This window comes from Dama dama, chromosome 2 (genome assembly GCF_033118175.1).
Source record: "Dama dama isolate Ldn47 chromosome 2, ASM3311817v1, whole genome shotgun sequence".
Lineage (NCBI taxonomy): Eukaryota > Metazoa > Chordata > Mammalia > Artiodactyla > Cervidae > Dama > Dama dama.
The window spans coordinates 8,681,239-8,700,674 of record NC_083682.1 but is presented as its reverse complement, the minus strand read 5'-3'; the positions used below and the strand labels follow the sequence as shown (position 1 = coordinate 8,700,674).

The 19,436-nt window shown below is 45.7% G+C and overlaps 1 protein-coding gene across 5 annotated transcripts in view; it reads left to right on the top strand.

Moving 5' to 3' along the window:
- Positions 1-19,436, top strand: part of MARK2 (microtubule affinity regulating kinase 2) — a 54,396-nt gene that overhangs the window by 5,492 nt on the left and 29,468 nt on the right. The window contains exon 1 of one of the 5 annotated variants that reach the window (XM_061164969.1): positions 16,576-16,731. The exons of the other annotated variants lie outside the window; for them this stretch is intronic. The gene's annotated coding sequence lies outside the window, so the exon portion shown is untranslated. Of the gene's footprint in view, positions 1-16,575; positions 16,732-19,436 lie in introns of those variants that run through there. 5 annotated transcript variants of the gene reach the window in all.

Genomic DNA, 19,436 nt, shown 5'->3' with positions numbered 1-19,436 from the left:
GCCCTCTCAGTGCAGGCTATGGAATTTTCTTGCTGTTTTTTTAGACTTTAAGATGGTACCTCTGGTTCTGAAAAAACACCAGGAGGAAATCTGACCCCTTGATTTCCAATTATCAGTCGGAGGAGGAGGAATCCCAGGTCCTTCTCTTGCCCGCTAGACCTGCCTCTCCCTTGGGCTGTGTAAATAGGCTAGATCCCTTCATCTGAACGTCTAGAGGGTTTGAAGTTTCCTTGGTCCCTATGGGGAGTTCTTCACTCCTTTCCCCTTACTTCCATTGATTCTTTCTCGTTAGAAAAGGGTGAGTACTCCCTGAGTTGCTTTAGTCGTGTCCTGCCCTTTGCGACCCTGTGAACTGTAGCCCGCTGGGCGCCTCTGTCCATGGGACTTCCCAATTAAGAATACTGGAGTGGATTGTCATGTCCTCTAGGGGATCTTCCCAGTCCAGGGATCGAACCTGAATCTCCTGCATTGGCAGGCGAGTTCTTTACCTCTAGCGCAACCTGGGAAGCCCAGAAAAGGGCAAAACATGTATCAGTATATTTCATCTTGTGCAGCAAACTAGTGATTTTAGGCTTACAGAGTCATAAGAGTCACAAGTAGGTAGGAGGGACGGTGAGGTGGACCCTCGGCTCGGCGGATCCTGGGGACAGTGGGGGGTGGGGGAGGGGAGGGGTGGGTTCAACGACTGGCTCCAAGCCATGTTTTTCTTTTTAACATAAGGAAGGCGGAGCAGACCTGGGACTTCTCTGTAGAACCAGTCAAGCTGGTTTTGAGCCACCTCGGCCTATTTTCCTCTGTGCTGTTTGGGAAGCTGGTGATTTAAAGATCTGCCTCCTCTGGGCTCTGCTCATTGAGGCATGAGTTTAGCCGATGTCTGTGAACAACCCCCTTCCCTCCCCTGGTCTCTGAGCTGGGCCTCTGCAGTGAGTGGGCTTTCTCCACACCTCATGCTGCTTTGTCTTACACACCTTTCACCAGCATCTCAAAGGTACAGCTTCTTTTCTTTGCAGTTCACAGCTTGGCAGAAGGCCCTCCACCTGGCCAGGAGGCCTGTGCTTGGCTCCCGGTCTGTGGATCTAGAAGGGAATCTGGACTTCTGCCTCCTGGCTATTGTGACCTGGCTGCTAAATCCAACCAGACCCCAGACCTTTTGGATTGGTGCGTAGGAACTGTTCAAGCCCACTGGAGAAGAAAAAAGGAGAGAGAATAGGTTTTGGTCTTTGGCAGTTCAGCAGGTACTTCAGCCATGGGGAACAGTTTGGTTGTCCTTGATGGAGGTACCTGTAGGAAGTGTGGGAGACTTCAGTCACCGTGTGCTGGCATTTCCTGAACACAGTAGGGAATCCGTCTCAGGGAGGAGACAGCAGGATTCTGAGGCCCCTGCGACTGGACTGCTGCTGCTGCAGCAGGGTTGTGTTCTCAGGCTCCCACTAAACAGAAAGCTCCCAAGCCCACAGCCTGGTGATTAATGAGTGGAGCTACCTGCAAGCAGTGCTCTCGCTTCTGTCCTTGCTGCTGCTGCAGTGGTCTCCTCGTTGTCTCCTGAGCACCGTGTGACTGAAGGGTTTTGTGGGTGCTGGTGATCCCACATGCGGGGCACCCCCTTTCTCCTCACCTTTAGACCGGAGGGTCTGCTGGCTTTCCCTCACCCCCTCACGTCCCCACCTCCTCTCCACAGATGGCCAGGTTTTGACTGTCTTTGCACATAGCATTGGCAGCATCTGTGGCTTGTTGCTTTGCTTTGGCCACAAAAGTTTGAGGTACTAGTTCTCCAGTCACAGGAAGTGGGGCCCCTTGGGCCCTTTTGGTCTAGTGTAGCATTCTGATTGAGTTGACTTTATGGCAGAGTTGAAAGGGGATCCAGCGCCTTTGGATTTCCAATAAATGGTGTTGCTGTGGTCAGAGTGGGCGCTACCGCTAGACTTCCTGAGCTGGAATCTTGGGATAGGCCCCGCTGTGACTTGGGCTTACTCTGTCCCTATGGGGCTGTTTCTTCTTCTGTAAAGAAAAGGGAGTTATAATAGTACTGTCTTAGAGGTGTAGGTGTTCTGAGCATTAAAAGAGTTAATGAATATAAAGCACTTAGAACAGGGCCTGACAGGATGTAACAATTATCAGCATCATTTTTTCAGTTGACCAACTTAGTGAATTTTCTCTGAGTGCCATGCAACTCTAGGTTGCTAGAAGCGAAATACTTTGGATTATCTTTGTGTTGACTAGGGTTCCGTAGGTGCTTTTCCTAGGATTTCTGAGTTTAAAGTTTTTATTTTATTAAAAAAAAATTTTTTTTTTATTTTTAATTTTGCCAGTCAGCAATCTGAAAGAAAATAGGATGCAGTTGGAGAGATTTAGGAGAAGAAGGGGATGAGAGAGGTTGAGATGGTTGAATGGCACCACCGACTCGATGGACCTGAGTTTGAGCAAGCTCCAGGAGTTGGTGATGGATAGGGAAGCCTGACATGCTGCAGTCCATGGGGGTCGCAAAAAGTTGGAGCGATTGAACTGACTGACTGGAGAGGTTTATATACTTTTGAAAGCACTTTTTTTAAAGTTCATGTATTGACAAGATACCAGTATCAGGCAGCTTTATTGATTAAAGGAAAAAGAAACACACGGCCCTCTGCCAGCCCATACTTTTGTGTTGTGAATGGTGGTGGTGGTGGGTGTGCACTCTCTTCATTGGCTGGAAGGCCAGATCTCGTCCCTGGAGCCCCGGCTTCTCTGAGTTGCTAGGATCTGGGTGTTAGAGGAGGCCCCACCTAGCGCCAGGATTGGATTTCTTTCCTCAGGTTCCTTTCTTCACGAGCAGTGTCTACCCTTTGGCTGCAGGAGAAAGCCCGCTGTTTCTCTTAGAGACCACATAGGAGCCTCACAGCTGGTGATTTTAGTTCCTTTCCCACTAGCCGAGAGGCCTGCAAGGGCAGGTTCTCGTTACCTTTGTCGGCTTTTCTGAAGTGAGAAGAAAGCCTCCCCTTTGGGAGCCCTGGGAGGGTGACAGCCATTCCTCAGCGGTTCCTGTGCATCTGTGGACTTTGAATATTGAGCCGAGGTTTTGGTCTCAGTTGGCTCCTGTTGATGTTCCTCGCTTGAGCTTCTAGAGCCTAAATGCCTTATCAGAGCAGCAAGTTGCTTAGTTTTTTCATGTTGCCACTGTGGAGGGGAAGAAAGGTAACAGTGTCGCCGATGCAGGGCTCATCTCAGAATATTTCTTTCACTGCATTTTCCTCTTCCTTTTGACCCCTCTGCTGACTTGTCTCACTTCCTTTTTTTTTTTTTTTTTTTATTCTGTTTGGTTTCTTTGAACTCTGTTCCTTCCTTATCACTGTCCTTCTCGGGTTTTCATCTCCATGTCCCACTGCCTTACCTGTTTCTATGCCTCTTTTGTGGCCTGGCTCAGAAGGGGAATTTTGGTGGTCTGAGATCTCTCTCCTTCATGTGTAGAATCTCAGAACCACCCAGTCCTTTCTTTCTCCTATTCCTCTGATTTGTGTAAAGTTAAGAGCTCCCTGCTTTGGAAAACATTTTCTTTTTTTGTCTCTGGAGCCACTTTGCTCAGTGAAGCCCGACTTGGCGTCCCAGTTTCCCTAGTGACAGGTCTAAGCTAGTTCTGGGCAATCAGGAATGCCAAAACTCTAGGCCATGTCTTGGGAGAGATCTGAGGAGGCACTTACTACTTTTGGTAGCACTGTGTTGGTTCTCAAAGTGTAGTCTGGGGACCCTTGTGGTCCCTAAGACTGTTTGGTGCTATACAAATTGCAAATAACTTTCCTTGTAACCTTGATGCTGTATTTGCTTGTTTCAGCTCTCATTCTCTCACCAGTATACAGTGTTTTCCAGAGACTAAGTGATGTTTATTGACGTTATCACTCTTGGCTAATGGAGTATGTGCTGCTTTTTTTTTTTCCAATGTGTGCTTCTTTATTTTTGTCTTTCCTAGAATTTTTAAGGTAGTACTTTAAGGTATAAATACGGAAGTTTTTGGTGATGAACTTGATTTGTTCTCATCACTTCTTCTGTGCTCTTACTAGCTTTCTTCAGTATACCCGTTGTAATTTCTGTAAACCTCAATATTGTCCAGTAAATAGTTATTTTAAAATCCCAACATTTTCCTGGCACCTTTGAAGAAACACAAGAAGTAAGTACAACTTCCAGCACTTAATTGTAAAAATTTTGGGGAAAACTAATAATTTTTTTTTTTGAAAACTAATAATTTTTAAAATTATATTTATAACTTACTTTAGCACTTAATTCTGTTTTATTCTAAAATAGAGGAAAATTCATAGTATTTTTCTTATATTTAAGGATAAATTGTTGGCTTAAAAAAGGGAGGTTGGAAGTTTTGCTTTCTCAAACACAGCTGCTAGCTCTGTTTACTGCAATTAGAAACGTATCAACAAGTGAAGGGGAGGGATCTACTCTGAAGAAACTTGGCAAAACTGTAAACAAGAAATGAAAAAAAATTTGAAAGAAATGAAATCATAATGAACGGTATCTTCTCATCTTTATAGATGCTAATAATGTAGCTTATTGTGTGTACTTTATTTTTAGTGTTTTCGTGCAGTATTAGGGTGCTGGTTGGCCTTCTGTGGTAGCTCAGACAGTATGGAATCTGCCTGCAGTGCAGGAGACCAGGGTTTGATCCCTGGGTGAGGAACATCCCCTGGAGAAGGAGATGACAACCCACTCCAGTATTCTTGCCTGGAGAATTCCATGGACAGGGAAACCTGGCAGGCTATAGTCCATGGGGTTGCAGAGAGTCAGACATGACTGAGCGACTTAACACTACAACTGCTACTGCAAGGGTGCCAGTTAAGTTGCAGCATCATTCAAGAGCAGTCGTCAGAGATTCAAGAGAAAGGAATTAAGTGTTTTAAGTGCACATACCACAGTCTCTTTAAAAGCCCAAACTTGTTCCCGCGTTTCCAGCTAGAAATGCCAAAGTCACTGAGGCCTCTTACAGGATGAGTTACTGCTCCTTCCGGAGAAGCCCACCCGTAGCTGAGAGACTAATAAAAAAGCTCTGAAGAGCTGGCATTCCTGAATGCACACTGGATGAAAAGGCAGTAAAGTTCGGGGCAGGGCCACTTCATGTGACGGTGTTGTTGAATTAAAGATTCAGCTGCAAACCTGAAGACTGAGTTAATATCTTATTTATAGAATTTTACTTTCACCTTAGAAATGAGCAGGTATATAGGCATGGCTCAACTTGTATCACCACCATCTACGTGTCAAAAAATATTTTCTCTTCTGGGAATGCTCAGCAACAAAACACAAGTTGTGGTAAATGTGCAAAGGGTTGAATGACTTTTTCCGCTCTCGGTTTTTCCTGGAGCAACTTTGTTCCCAGTTGCATTGTTGGTACAAAAGCAGCGCAGCAGAGAAAACTGCTGGTGGCGTGAATCAGGGTAGGGGCACCAAACTCTGCTGGTGGTCAGTCATGGACTTTTCTCTACGCATTTGTGGTTTAAAAAAAAAAAAAACAACTCACTGTCACTTAAGAATGTCCTGGATGAAGCACTGAAAATTGTGAGGTTTTTTTGTTAAATCTCAGTCTTCCAGTAAAGATCTCTGATATTCCCAAGTGATGAAATGTAGAGTATCCATGGAGCATTGCTGCTCTTTTTTTTTTTACTTTTTTTTTGCATTGCTGCTCTTTACCATAGTCCAACTGTCTGGGGAAAATGCTCTTGTGTGGGAGCTGACCCAGCTGAGAGGATCATTTTTACTTGAAATAACAACTGATGGACAAACTATAGTTATTCATACTTCAGTGTTTAGTGGACATCTTCTTGAAATTGAGCAGAGTGAGCCTGTCATCATTGCCAGTGATAAAATTCAAGTTTTCAAGCAAAAATTAGAATTTTGGAAAACTTGCATTTGTCACACTTTTTTTGATGAGATTGGTGGTGAGATTAATGGAGTATGATTTTTTGATATTGTGTGAACTCCCAGTATTTGAAAATTCTGCATAGTCAGTGAAGGAATATTTCCTTGGTTCAGTTCAGTTCAGTTGTTCGTTCCGTCATGTCTGACTCTGTGCGTCCCCATGGACTGCAGCACACCAGGCCTCCCTGTCCATCTCATCCTCTGTCGTCCCCTTCTCCTCCTGCCTTCAGTCTTTCGCAGCATCAGGGTCTTTCCCAATGAGTCAGCTCTTCGAATCAGGTGGCCAAAATATTGGAGTTTCAACTTCAGCATCAGTCCTTCAAATTGAATACTCAGGACTGATTTCCTTTAGGATGGACTGGTTGGATCTCCTTGTCATTTCCTCGGTTATCGGTGGTAAGAGAGCAACTCAAAGTGCAAGGTGACCAATGGATTTTAATATAAAGGTACACAAAAGATTAATTTGATAAAAATCACATATTGCACATTGCAACTACCCTTTAAAAACAACCACTTGTGGAGTTTTGGTCTAGTATCAAAGAAGAAAATCCTCAATATTTGAAAGGCTATTATTAAACTTCATTTTCCAACTACACATTTGTGTGAAATGAGATTTTTGCATCTTTCAGCCAACCTATGGAAACACTAAATGCAGAAGCAGATACAAGAAGTATCTCTTTCATTAAGCTTGATGTTAAAGAGATGTCTTAGAGTATAAAACTGTGCAACTCTTGTTATGAATTTTATTTTGTTTTAGAAATAGTTTCTGCATTTAAAAATGGGTTATTTGTGTAAACAGGTAATGGGGTTTGTTGTTATTTTATTATTTCTTTATTTTTTTTGTTGTTGTTATTTTAAATGAATAAAAATGCTTTAAAAAATCAGTTTCAGTTTTTAATAAGGTAACTGTTGATAGCTATGACCCACATAAACAAAAGATCTTTGCAGTCCTCTATAAGTTTTTTAAGAATGTGAAGAGTTCTTGAGACCAAAAAGTGAGAAAAACCTTTATTGTAGACAAAACCTGAGTTGACTGTCCTCCGTCTTGGGCTGGTTATCTGCAATGACTTCACGGGGAGCCCTTGTTTGCAGTTCCCAGCGCCTGTAATCGCGCCTGCCTGGGCCTCAGGGACTTTGACCCCAGTGCACTTATTTCCTTCTTCTGATACATGCAGCATTGGCCCTGTCAGATTCTTTGATTGTTGTTTTATCTGTGGTTTGTTTATTTCCCCCATTTTTTTCTCTTTATTCCCTGATTTTTTTCTTTTTCTCATTTTCTCTTTATTTGTAATCTTTCTCATTTTTTCTTTTTCTATTCTTTGTTAGGTTTTTTGGGTGAGGGGTCTGGCATTGTGTTTTGCTTGCATTATAAAGTCAGTTCATCAAGTGGATTTCCTTTGGTCTGTGTGAAGTTGTGGTTTGGAAAATACATTTTTTTCATTAAAATTAAGTAAGTAATGTTTACATGTAATGGGTTTATTAATGTTCTTTTAAATGAATGGAGACATTGATAGGTATGATTCATATAAATAGAATCTTTCGGGAGATTCAGGTTATTTTTAATACTGCAAAGACTTTCTGAAACCAAGAAGTGTAAGAACCACAGTTGTAGACAAAACAAGTTAATTCTTCCTGGCTTTGTTGGGTTTATTTCTTGGTGATTTGATAAAAATTAAAAAAAAATTTTTTTTGCAATTCCCAGAACCTTTTTAGTCCTGACTGGGCTCATGAAGGCACTTGCTGCCTTGGTTTGCTGTCGTTCTAAGAAAGCTGGTTCTCTGTCACCAGAGGGGCTTTGACCAAAGTTGGCTTGTCTCCTCCTATGAATACATAACTTTGACCTTACGAGGGTTTTTAAACAGTTAAATTTTATTTCTTTTAAATTTTGAACTTTGAAGAGTTAACAAAAATAATCCAAAGAGTTTTTATATGTTCTTCACCCAGCTTCCCCTTATGTTAACATCTTATGTAACCATAGAACACGTATCAAAACTGATAATTAGTCTTGGTATCATACTGTTAACCAGACAACTTCTGATTTCATCAGTTTTCCTGCTGGTGTACTTTTTCTGTCTAGGATCCAGCCCAGAAACCCATATTGCATTTAGTTGTCATGTCTCCATAGTCTCCTCAGTCTTTTCATGTCTTTCATGACATTGACTGTTTTGAAGAATGCTGGTTAGTTATTTTATACAATGTTCCTCATTTGTGGTAGTCTGAAATTTTCTCATGGCCTTGTGCTTTGTTTTTTCATTGTAGTAAAATATGGGTAACACAAAATTACCCAAAATAAAATACATTTTATTAATTTTTAAGTATATAATCCAGTGGCATGAAATCCATTAATAATGTAGCCGGCACCACTATTTGTAGAACTTTTTGGTCATCCCAAACAGAAAGTCTATATCCATAAACAGTAATTCCCCATCTTTCCCTCCCCCAGTCTTTGGTAACCTTTTTTCTACTTTCTCTATGAATTTGTTTGTTCTGAACACTTCATATAGGTAGAGTCGTACAATATTTGTCTTTTTGTTTCTGCCTCATTTCACTTTGCATAATGTTTTCAGGGTTTCATCCTTGTTGTAGATTTAATAATTAAGTTTTAAAAGTTAACCTAGATTTTACTATGATGATATGTATTAACTTGATATGTTGAAAGATAGTTATTAATACATAGTTGTAATGAGTTCAGTAGTATATTTTAAATGAATTAATAGATTAACATTTTCTCAGTTTAAGTTATAATACAGTAGCTCTGATCAACATCAACAAAAGCTATTTGAGGCCCTTAGTAATAAGAGCATAGAGGGTTTTCCAGGAGTCTGAGAATTGCTGTTGGAGACCAGTAGGGAGTTGACCATCCCTGCCCTTGATTGGCTGGTTACTGACTGTGACCTCATAATGAGCCTTTGTTTTGCAATTCCCAGAGTCCTGGCTGAACTGCAGGAAGGCACTTGCTGCGTTGGTTGCAGTGTATCTAGCTAAGGAAGCTAGACTTTAACCAAGTTTGGCTCATTTCCTCCTTCTAATAGGGGCATTGGCCTTTTTTTTTTTTTTCCTTCCATTAAAAAAATAATTTGGCTTACTCGGATTTCATTATGACAGTAGTTTGTGTTTTTTTTAAGCTTATATATTGGCTATTGGTCAATTCCAAATTTGAAAACTGCAAAGCTTGCATAGCCTCTATCCTTGAAAAACCTTGGTACCTGTAATAGCTCCAGGCACTCACTAAGGCCAGAACACCCAACAGTCTGTTCTCAGAGTGACTGCAGAGCCCACACACTTGGTTCCTATTTCTTCTGTAATTTAACTCTTTGTTAGCCCTGTTTCTTAGTGAAACTTGCCTGCCAAATCCCATTTTTATATAAGTGTACTTTGTTTTCTCTTGGAAGAGGTTAAGCGGATTTGTGTGTATGTAACAGCATGTGGACTTTTATCTTTGCTTCATGAATCTTTAAGAGATAACAGTTGCAGTAAATATATTTCTAAACTACTTTATAGTTTTCCACCTTGTTCTTTTGTTTGTAGTCATTCTCTCACTTAACAAAGCACCTCTCACTTTTAAAAGCTTCTGTTAGTACCACTTATAGTAGACCTTTGGGCCTCCTCTGATAGTCACTTGAATCAGCTTTAAGCAAATCTGCTTACGCTCATTTGCTCAGGATCACTTCTCATCAGAATCATTAAAAAAGTTTAATCAAGTGATTACCTTATATCAGGTTGTGTCTACATATAGACTTGTGGGATTATAGCTCTATTTCCCATCACTCAGCAAGTCCCATAATCCTCTGCTTTTTACACAAAGCATATTTCTTTTCAGATACACATGTGGCTTTCACTTCAATTCCAAAAGTGAACTTGATGTGCTTTTTTCTCTCTCTTCGGCCCCTGGTCTGCATGGAAGACAGACTTTTGCTTTCAAAGGAGATTTGTTCACTCTGTTAGCTAAGGCAGTGACTCCGTAACGGTGCCTCCTGGATGGCCCTCTAAATACAGTACTCTGTTCCAAGTGATTGGGAAACTCTTAAAGGCAATAGACTGAGTACTTGAATAGTAGACAGTGCCCCCACCCATTCCCACGGAGTGCCGTATGCTCCGAGGCTAGTGTCTTTAGCTGTCGCATCATAATAGCCAGCATTTATTGAGCACTTTGTCCCAGACGCTTGTTTAACTAGCTGTTTTACATTCATTAACTCATTTAATCTTTGTGAGATAGTAGATCTTATTATTCCCCCCACTTTGCAGATGAGGAAACAGAGGCCCAGAAATGTTGAGTAACTCTGTTTAAGGTAACAGACTCGTGTAGTCCAGAGTGTTTGTTGGTGTTAGAATAAGACTTTCCTGACCACGAAGAGCACTTTGGCTCTGGCTTCAGTTGTGTCCAGGCAGTAGTAGATAGATACCTTAGGACTAGCTCCCAGTCAGTGTGGGGCACAACTTGCCTCCCAGGCCGGCTTCAGAGTCCTACGTGGTTTCTCTGCCCCACGTTTTCTTTCTGCCCTCTGTGGCCTGTTGAAAAGGTGGCATGGTGTGGAGATGCAGCTCTCTGCGTTTATCTCCCTTGTCTTAACAGCTTATGGGAAGCTTTTTTTTAACTTTACTATTTAATCCTGGCTTCCAATTTTCCTGTTCATCTCTTCTCATCTCCTGGAATTCCAAGAACCTCTAGAAAAACTGGAGTCTTAAGACCTTAAATTGATAACCAGCAAGTAAGTAGCCTAGGACAGTTCGGAAGATTTGCCTGTCCTGCTGGGTAGCACCTCACTCCTGCCTGCCCCCCCCCCCAAAAAAAAAAAAAACTTTTGTTTGTGGCCCTTAACTATGTTTTATCCTTATGAAACTAATATTTTCTTTTTACATGCCATTATGTACCAGTTTCACACACAAGAGACCCAGAGCTGCTCGCATTTGGCCTTGACTGCCAAGGACACTGAATACAGTAGCTGGTAGTGCCAGGACCCTGTGTGGGGGACTTGCCAGTTCAGTCCTGGGAGCTGAACTCTGGCCATCCTGCTGTGGCTCTTTATCCCATTGCTTGGGTAATATGCCACTACTTCCTGTTTGCCTTTGTCGGCCTTTTGGTCTTTTGATCACTTCTCTCTCCTGAAACTCTGCCTGTGGTCCTCCTAGATTTTAGGAGTTGTTTCTCAGTGAGAGTGAATCTCTGGAATTTCAGTTAACTTGAGTTTGTAAGTTTATGGTATGATTTACTTGCATGTCATTCCTGGTATGATAGTGCCTTTTCTTTTATCCTGTTAAAGATTTTGATTTTATTAACTAAATTCTGAAATTTTGAGCTGATTTTTTTTAAGATCCCAGCGTGGGGCAAGGATAAAGGGGTGGACTGCTGCCCTTGATTCAAGCATCACACTTGCCCCCCTCTTGCTGCCCGTAGTAGAAAAAAAGTTCAATTGTGTGATTGTATTTGTGTTCAAACTTGTTTGACTTTTCTAAGATCATGGTTATGTGCCGTTTCTACGGTATTTTAGAATCCATCCTCTTGTTACAGTGGAAGAGCCGCGGACCATGTGAATTATGTTAAGAAGCGCAGGCTGTTAGATTTTCTGAGCGGTTCCCCCCCCCCCCCCGCCCCTCTTCCTGCCGCCAGCACATTTTTATCTGTCCTCAGAGATACACCTGTTCACACACAGGTGTTCGGTAGCGATGCAGGCCACTGCTTCCTTGGAGAGCGCATGGCGGTGTTCTCGCTAATGAAAAGGCTGTCATAATGGGTTAGGTCCTTAGGGGCTCTGCCCTTCTGTACTTGTATTCCCAGGGAGAAGAATCTCTCCCTTAATTACCGCATCATGCTGGGCAGAGAGGTGTGGCTGCTAATTGATTAGATGACCATCCTTTGCTTTGGTGTGGGACTGTTGGTGGTTTTGTTTTTAAATAAAATAGATTTGAGTCAATTAAGTGTATTTTGAAGAGATGAATATTTCCTGTTGTCAACCTCCTGTCTTTAGTGCCATCCTTGTTCTTTAGCTTGGTCATGAGACGTGCTGAATGGACTTTGCTGGCATTTTGCTGCTGGTGGAAACAGCATCTTTTCCTCTCCTGTCCCTCTGGCGTGCTCACTTTTCGTTTGGTAGCATCAGAATCCTTTATTTGGTTCGGTTTTCATTCCCTCCTTCTGTCTTGGAGTGGTTGAACCCTGTTCTGAAATATATTTTTTAAGATAGTGTTTAAAAGCAAACACCCTGCCTTGAAACCTCAGAAGCTGCTTGTGAAACAGCCGATAGGGCAGGCTGCCAAATCTATAGTTAAAACCGATCCCTTAATGACAAAATGTCAGACATTGATGTTAAACCTTCATTATGATTGTGGTGTGAGGATTTTTCTCGTTAATAAATGTTTAGGTGCTGAACTCCCAGTTTCACATTTGGAATGCTTTCTGTTATAAAATTCTGCATAGTAAACCATCCCAAAAGAATCTCCTGGGCTAATCTATCTGCTATAGGGAAGATTTTCAGCAAGCCAATCCCCATTCTCCTTCACCTACTTGTTTATTTTTTTAATTTTGGGAAATGATTTTCTTTTGAGTGATGTGGACCAAGTCTCACTAGCTTTATCATTTTTAAGATAGAACTATATATAAAATATGTAAACAACAAGGACCTAATGTATAGCAAAGGGAACAGTGTAACTGTATTCAGTATCTTGTAATAACCTATAATAGACAAGAATATGAAAAAGAATACATGTATGTTTGTGTATACACACACGTATTTAACTGAATCACTTTCCTGTACACCAGAAATATCGTAAGTCAACTAAACTTCAGTTTTTGTTTTTTTCTTCAGTTTATTTTAATTGGAGGATAACTACCTTGCAACATTGTGGTGGTTTTCGCCGAACATCGCCATGAATCAGCCACAGGTGCACCTGTGTCCCCTATCCTGAACCCGCTCCCCGCCTCCCTCCCCTCAACTTCAGTGTAACAAAAAAAAAACTAGCTTCAGAATTATTTTTATCCCAACAGAGGAGGGCTGGGGCCTTAATCTTTATTCCCACCCTGAATTAACTGAATTAACTTTGTTTTTTGTTTGTTTCATTTTTAAGATGATATAGAATCTTCTGTTTGTCCAGGGAATTTCTAAGTACTTTCAGGAGTGAGCATTCATTCCTTCTTAGAACCTTCCAGAAGAATTCTGATGCTGCTGGTAGCCTGCTGATTAAGAATACAATTTAAAAAAAAAAAAAAAAAAAAGAATACAATTTAAAAACTGATACTAGGGGTACTCTTCCTGCCCCCTTCTGATGCCTCTGTCAGAAGCTTTCTCTATCTCCTTTATACTTTAATAAAACTTTATTTAAAAAAAAAAAAACTGATACTAGTGTACAGCAAGCTATAACACTGATTGAATGAATTGATGAGGGAGACCAGGCTTGACAACCGATAATTGGGAGAGAAAAGGATAAATATGTTAACGTGCCTCCACAGTCACAGCTGGCACTGAGATTCAGGGCTCTGGATACAGAGCTTCAGGATGTCCTTCCACACTTTCACCAAGAGCACCCTATTCTGTTCTAATGCCAGGGGCATTTTTTGACTTGATTCGCATGACCTTAGCCCTGAACAACTTTTTTAACTTTGTGCTTAAGCCTTTCCTGTATCATCTTTGCTTGTATATTGGGCCTGTCTCTGGTTTCTAGATGGGAATGAGACAAGGGAGACTGAATGACTGATTGTTCGGTGCATCTCCCTGAGTTGATTTCCTCTTAATCAGCATCTCACAGCTCTCATCACAGCGCACTCTGTGGACAGGCGCCCCCATTCATTGACGTCTCAGGGTTTAGATAGATTCTAGCAGAACTCATGGTCCTAGCTAGAAGCGGGACCTGGGGATCTCTAAATCTCTCTGAAAAAAACAAAGTCCTGACTTAAATTGCTCTATGTTCTTGCTACCAGAGGGGGCTTCCCTGGTGGCTCAGTGGTAAAGAATCTGCCTGCAATGCGGGAGAGGCAGGCTCAATCCCTGGGTCAGGGAAGATCCCCTGGAGAAGGAAATGGCCACCCACTCCAGTATTTTTGCCTGAAAAATCCCATGGACAGAGGAGCCTGGTGGGCTACAGTCCACGTGGTTGCAAAGAGTTGGACACAACTTGGTGATTAAACAAGAAGCTTCTAGTAAATTGGAGGGCATAGGCAGATTAAACAAGAAGCTTCTAGTAAATTGGAGGGCATAGGCAGACTCTAGTTCCTGGATTTGGTCCTGTGTTAGGTAGTATGATTTGTGCTTCTGTCTCCTATTAGATAGGCAGCTTTATTGAAGGCTGGGCTGTATTTTATCCTTCTCCGCATCCCTTTCTTCCCTGGAGTCTTATTAGAGTGCTTTGCACGTGATCGTCTCTCAATGAATTACTTGTGAAATAAAAAAAAAGAAAAGTTACAACATGGGTAGTATTCTTCACTTACACCACCCTTGGGAAAGTGTGTCCATATTGATTTGTGAATCAGACATCTATTCAGTTTTTGACCATGTAAGTCACAGGTCTTAATAGGTTCAATAATGACGAAAAAGAACAACTTTTCCAGGATGAGAGGATAAGGAGGGTGTTTTCCCCTATCACTGGATTGTTTTAAGAACCCAGAGAGGAAACCACAGGAGGGTGTGCACTGCTGAGGAAGCCCTGTGTGGCTTCCTGAAGTAGGGAGCAGAGCTGAAAAGAAGCCCTCCGGGCTCGGCTGAGTTCTGTTCTTGCCCTGGACACACAGCATCTCAGCCTGCGTTGTTGTCTCTGGTTATAAACTGGCCTCATCTTCCCCGCTTTTGCGATGGGTGAGCAGAGGGACACTGTTGGGAGTTTAGTCCAGGGGTGGAGAGGTCATGGGGTCTGTATCAGAAGACTGGAGTTATTTTTAGTGGGAGAGCCGCTCAGGAGCATGGCACCGGAAGAACTGACTTCACACCACCTCAGCACTTGGTGGTGATGCCGACCCAGATTCTTCTGTGAGCGTCTTGGGGGAGACCAGTTCCTTTTCTGAATTGACCAAGACCTGTGAGGTCAGGGACTGCATTGCCCAGGACTGTTGCCGGTAGGGCAAGAATGAGATGGCCATTTTCTCCTTTCTTCTTCATTTCTTGGTCTTTGTGACTCAGGGCGTGAGAGCTTTCACTGACGCTTGTGGCTCCAGGTTTTGAAGCAGTGCAGAAGAGGCCATCTGTGTGGGGTGGTGGGAAAAGGACCTGTTGGACTAGTCTGCTTGGACCCGCCTTCCCCTCCCCCCACTCTGGGCAGGGAGGGTGAAACTGCTGCTTGCTGGCTTTGCCAAATGGATTTCTCCTCGTGGATGGGCTGCCATGGCGGGCAGGCGGGCAGCTTCCCACCCAGGAGCCCCCCAAGGAGCTGGGCTGCTAGGGAGTCATGCTGAGAGGGGCGGAGGGGGGCAGGTGCTGGGCACTGGATGTGCCACCTGCGCTGCCAGGGGCTCGCCTACTCGGAGCTGCTGAGGCTGAGGCTGCAGAGCCCTCGGGCCTGCTGGGAGGACCTCGTACCTCATACCTTGTGGCCACATTCGTGGTGTGCAGAGAGGCTGGGAGTGGTGAGGAGCTGGTAAATTGTGGGTAAATGAAGTCTCGAGAGGAAGAGGATTCTGGCCTAGGGCGCACTGAGTTCAGGGTTGCAGTGTTTGGAAGTCCAGAGTTGTCACCTAGCTTAACTTGAATTTTCACAGCCCTAGGAGGAAGAGGTTTTCCAATGTGTGAGCCTGGTGTCCTAGACACGTTAGGTGAGGGTTAGTTATGGAGCCAGACTTTTAGGCAGATTGACGCAATGTAAGACAGGGTCAGGATGTGGTCTTCAGAACGTGCAGGCCGAGCCCACTTCCTGCTGGAAGGCTTGTGAGCACAGAGACACTGAGAGCCCTCACGTCCACCGAGGACAGACCCTCCGAGCTCACCGCCAGCCCCTCCTTGTGCAAGTGGGGCAGCAGGTCCCAGGAGGGTGAACGACTGGCTCAAGCGATACAACCTGTTTGGGTGGTGCTGGATCTAGACTCGCTCTCTGCTGGGGACTTGGAGCTGTACCTCCATTGCTTCACTGCAGAAGCCATCCTCTTGCTCAGCAGGCCTGTGCAGGGGCTCCCTGCAGCCCTCAGAGCAGAGGGGAGGCCGGGAAAGGACAGGTGGAAGGGCAGTCGGCCTCAGCTCCACACACTGGCCACGAGCTCTGAAATCCTGCCAGAGACTGCGTCTGTAGAGGCACCAGAAGGCCCTGGAGAATGGATTGAAAGCCACGGGCGCCAGCTCTCTAGCCCTGGCCTAGGTTGAAGAAGTCACGTGGAGCAGAGATGTACTAAGAGCTGTTGGGTAAAGAGTCACTCTGAAAAAGGCAGGAAGACCCTGACCCTGGCTTTCTCTCATGAGTTAGAAAAGCGTTTCTTGAAATCATGTGAGGTGCTGGGTATTGAGGACACAGGGCTGACTGCAGCCCGGGAACTTCCCTTAGGCCGCGCCTAGCCTTGCCCCGGAGAAGGCAGTGGCACCCACTCCAGTACTCGTGCCTGGAGAATCCCATGGACGGAGGAGCCTGGTGGCTGCGGTCCATGGGGTTGCGAAGAGTCGGGCACGACTGAGCGACTTCACTTTCACTTTTCACTTTCATGCACTGGAGAAGGAAATGGCAACCCACTCCAGTGTTCTTGCCTGGAGAATCCCAGGGACAGGGGGAGCCTGGTGGGCTGCCGTCAATGGGGTCGCACAGAGTTGGACATGACTGAGGTGACTTAGCAGCAGCAGCAGCAGTCTTGCACAGTGGTGAACAAGACAGCCACCTAGAGTTCCTCAGGAGCCAGGTCCTGGTGCCGGAAGGCTGCTGTCCTCAGGACGCCTGCAGTGACGGGTAGGACCCTGTGAGGGCAGGGAAAACCTCCCAGGGGGTGCGATGTCTGAGCTGAGGCTGACCAGGAAGGAGAATGGCAGCGGAGGATAGAAGCAGTGTTCCAGGCAGTAGGAGGTGGCGGCAAAGGCTGGAGGTCTGGGAGGACAGGAGGAGGCAGGAAGCAGGAGGAGCCCAGAGTGAGACTCCAGGAAGGGACAAGGGCAGGGAAAGGGAGCCAGCCCATTGCAGGGAAAACCCGGAAACTGTGGATCTGAAAACCAGTTTTTACCTACATATGCACTTATCACACGCGTGTGTACATACATTTGTGTATGTGTAAGGGGAGCTGTGACTAGGAAGCCACATAATGAAGTTCCCAGTGCTGGGTGTCCTGCAGCGATGACTGTTGGTGTCCCCCCGCTTGTTGTAGAGTTGAAGAGGGACTGGTTTTTCTACACGCAGGTGTGGGTGGAGGGTAGGCCGTCCAAGGTTTCAGTCCTGGCAGGTGGGACTGGTTTCAGCTTTGGGGCCGGGCTGGCTCAGGACACTGGGGGGCTTCTTTGGGCTCAGGGGTCAGGCCCCATTTCCCTCTTCTGGGGCGGGGGGTAGTGACTCACAGGTCATCGCTGCCACCAGGTGGGGTGGGGGGTTCTGCAGGCTTTTCAGAGGCAACCTGTGGCGGCCGAGGGTAGTGGCTGATGAGAAAGAGGAAGTACCTGGCGGCCATTTCTCCTGCCACTCCTGACAGGTGTTTCTGTCGCCCCTGTGTGGCAGCCTTGGGCGATGCTCCCGCCACGGAGGAGCATTTCCTGTCCGTGAGAGGGGCCGTCCTCTGTGGCGGAGGCTCTGCCCCCTCCAGCCCGGTGCATGAGAGGCCCCGCTCCCTCCTGTCCTTGACAGTCGGGCACAGGCACTTCTGTGGTGGGCCTTAACTTTCAGGGTCGTGAAGATGACTGTGCTGCAAACTAGAGTTCAGGGCACTGCCGGCAAAGTGTGTGAAAGCCGGCCTAAGGTTAGCGTGGACACCGTCTGCCTCCAAAAGTTGTAACGGGGCAGCGTTTCACTTGCCGACATGGTAGCCGTGGCCGTGGCCTTGCAGGCAGCTGAGCTGTCTGCTCTCCTACCAGGGAGCAAGTTTCGTTCCCATGCTAGTCCGGCTTTTACTGTTTCCCCTCCTGCCTTTCCCCAGGGACCATAAACCTGCCTACCTCCTGTTATGTTCTAGTTCTGATAGGAGTACCATTCAGAGTTCCTGGCAGGAGACCAGCCCACTTCTCCCCGGGTTGGTCTCCTCTCCTCTTCCCAGCGTGTTGGATGTGTTCGCTCCCCAGAGTTCTCTTATGCAGCTGGCTGGCTCCATAGTGCCCAGAGATTGGAGCGCTCCGGCAGCAGGAGCCCAGCTGCTTCCCTCCCCGGTTTTAGGGGCTGGGCTTGAAAACAGAGACTCATAATCTCCCTTCCTCCTCCTCCCCCTCCTCCTCCCCACCACACAGCAGGCAGACTGGAGTGACCGGCTCGGGGGCGCAGAGCGGGGCTCAGCCCGCCTCACCGCTCTGCATGGCGTGACGGCAGCAATCTGGAGGAAGATTAATGGACGCGTGAGTGTGTGAGCTCTAGGGCACGTTACCGTCTCAGACTGGCCCTTGGTGGCAGGTGTGGACTCATTCTGGTGTTAGGGAGACCAGGGCTCCTTCGGGGAGATGATGACCCAACCAGGTGTGTGTCTGCCAAGGCCGCCACCCTTTCTCGTGCGTGGGGAAATGGAAAGTGCTTCTACATACCCCTGCTCTCCAGAAGAGCTAGGTGGGTGGTTTGGAGAGTTTATTCTTGGAATCCCTTGCAGCACAATATCCCTTCCCTTAGCCATGTTCTTTGGCTCCTAATCTGGACTTACTACCTTCACTTCTCATAGGATGGGCCCATGTCCATGGCCTCGGTGAGACCATGGGTGGAAGGTTAGTGAAGGAGTCACTGCTCTTTTGCTAGAAAGAGGAGGTGGGGGAGGGAGCCCAGGTTGCCAGCAGGTGTTTTGTGTCCCTCTCTGGCTGGCTAGAGAAGGGTGCCACCCTAGCTCACTTCTGCTGACCACTTCGGACAGCCAGGGGAGCACCTAAATGGAGAACATCCTCTTGCTGCTGAGGCCTGAGTGCCTAAGGCAGAGAGCAGATGGTAGCCGCCCAGGCCTGCTAAGAGGGGAAGATTGGTTATTTTGGGGCTGTGACAAGCAGCTTCGTAGACAAGCACCAGCCAGGGGCCAGTTTCTGCAGTAACCCTGTGGAGAGCCCGGACGGCCGGGAGCTGCGGGGCCACAGGCGCAGGGGCTGACGCTGTCCCTTCCTGGGTCTGGTGGCTAGTGATGTCGTTGTGAAGGTAACCCCCTGGTCAGAGAGGTCAGCCCTGACACCCAGCCGCCTGAGCCCCTCTGCCCTGGAGTTATTTATACCTAATTGGTCTCCCAGTTCCAGCTTTGATTCGGGCAAGAGGTGGTCATAGGAATTTCTGTGTTGGTAGTTTGACTTCTGATTGGGCATTTAGGCGTCTGAGAACTGACTGCTTTCTTGATGCAAAAGTACCCTGGAAACCCCTTTCTTAAGCCCCACGCTACATATATCTTGGTGAGACAGAAAGCCTTTGCTTGGACATTAATTTGGGGCTCTTAATGGGGTCCTCTGTTGCTCATCCCTCTAATCTCCCTGACTGCCCCCCGGTCCAGAAAGCCAAATCTT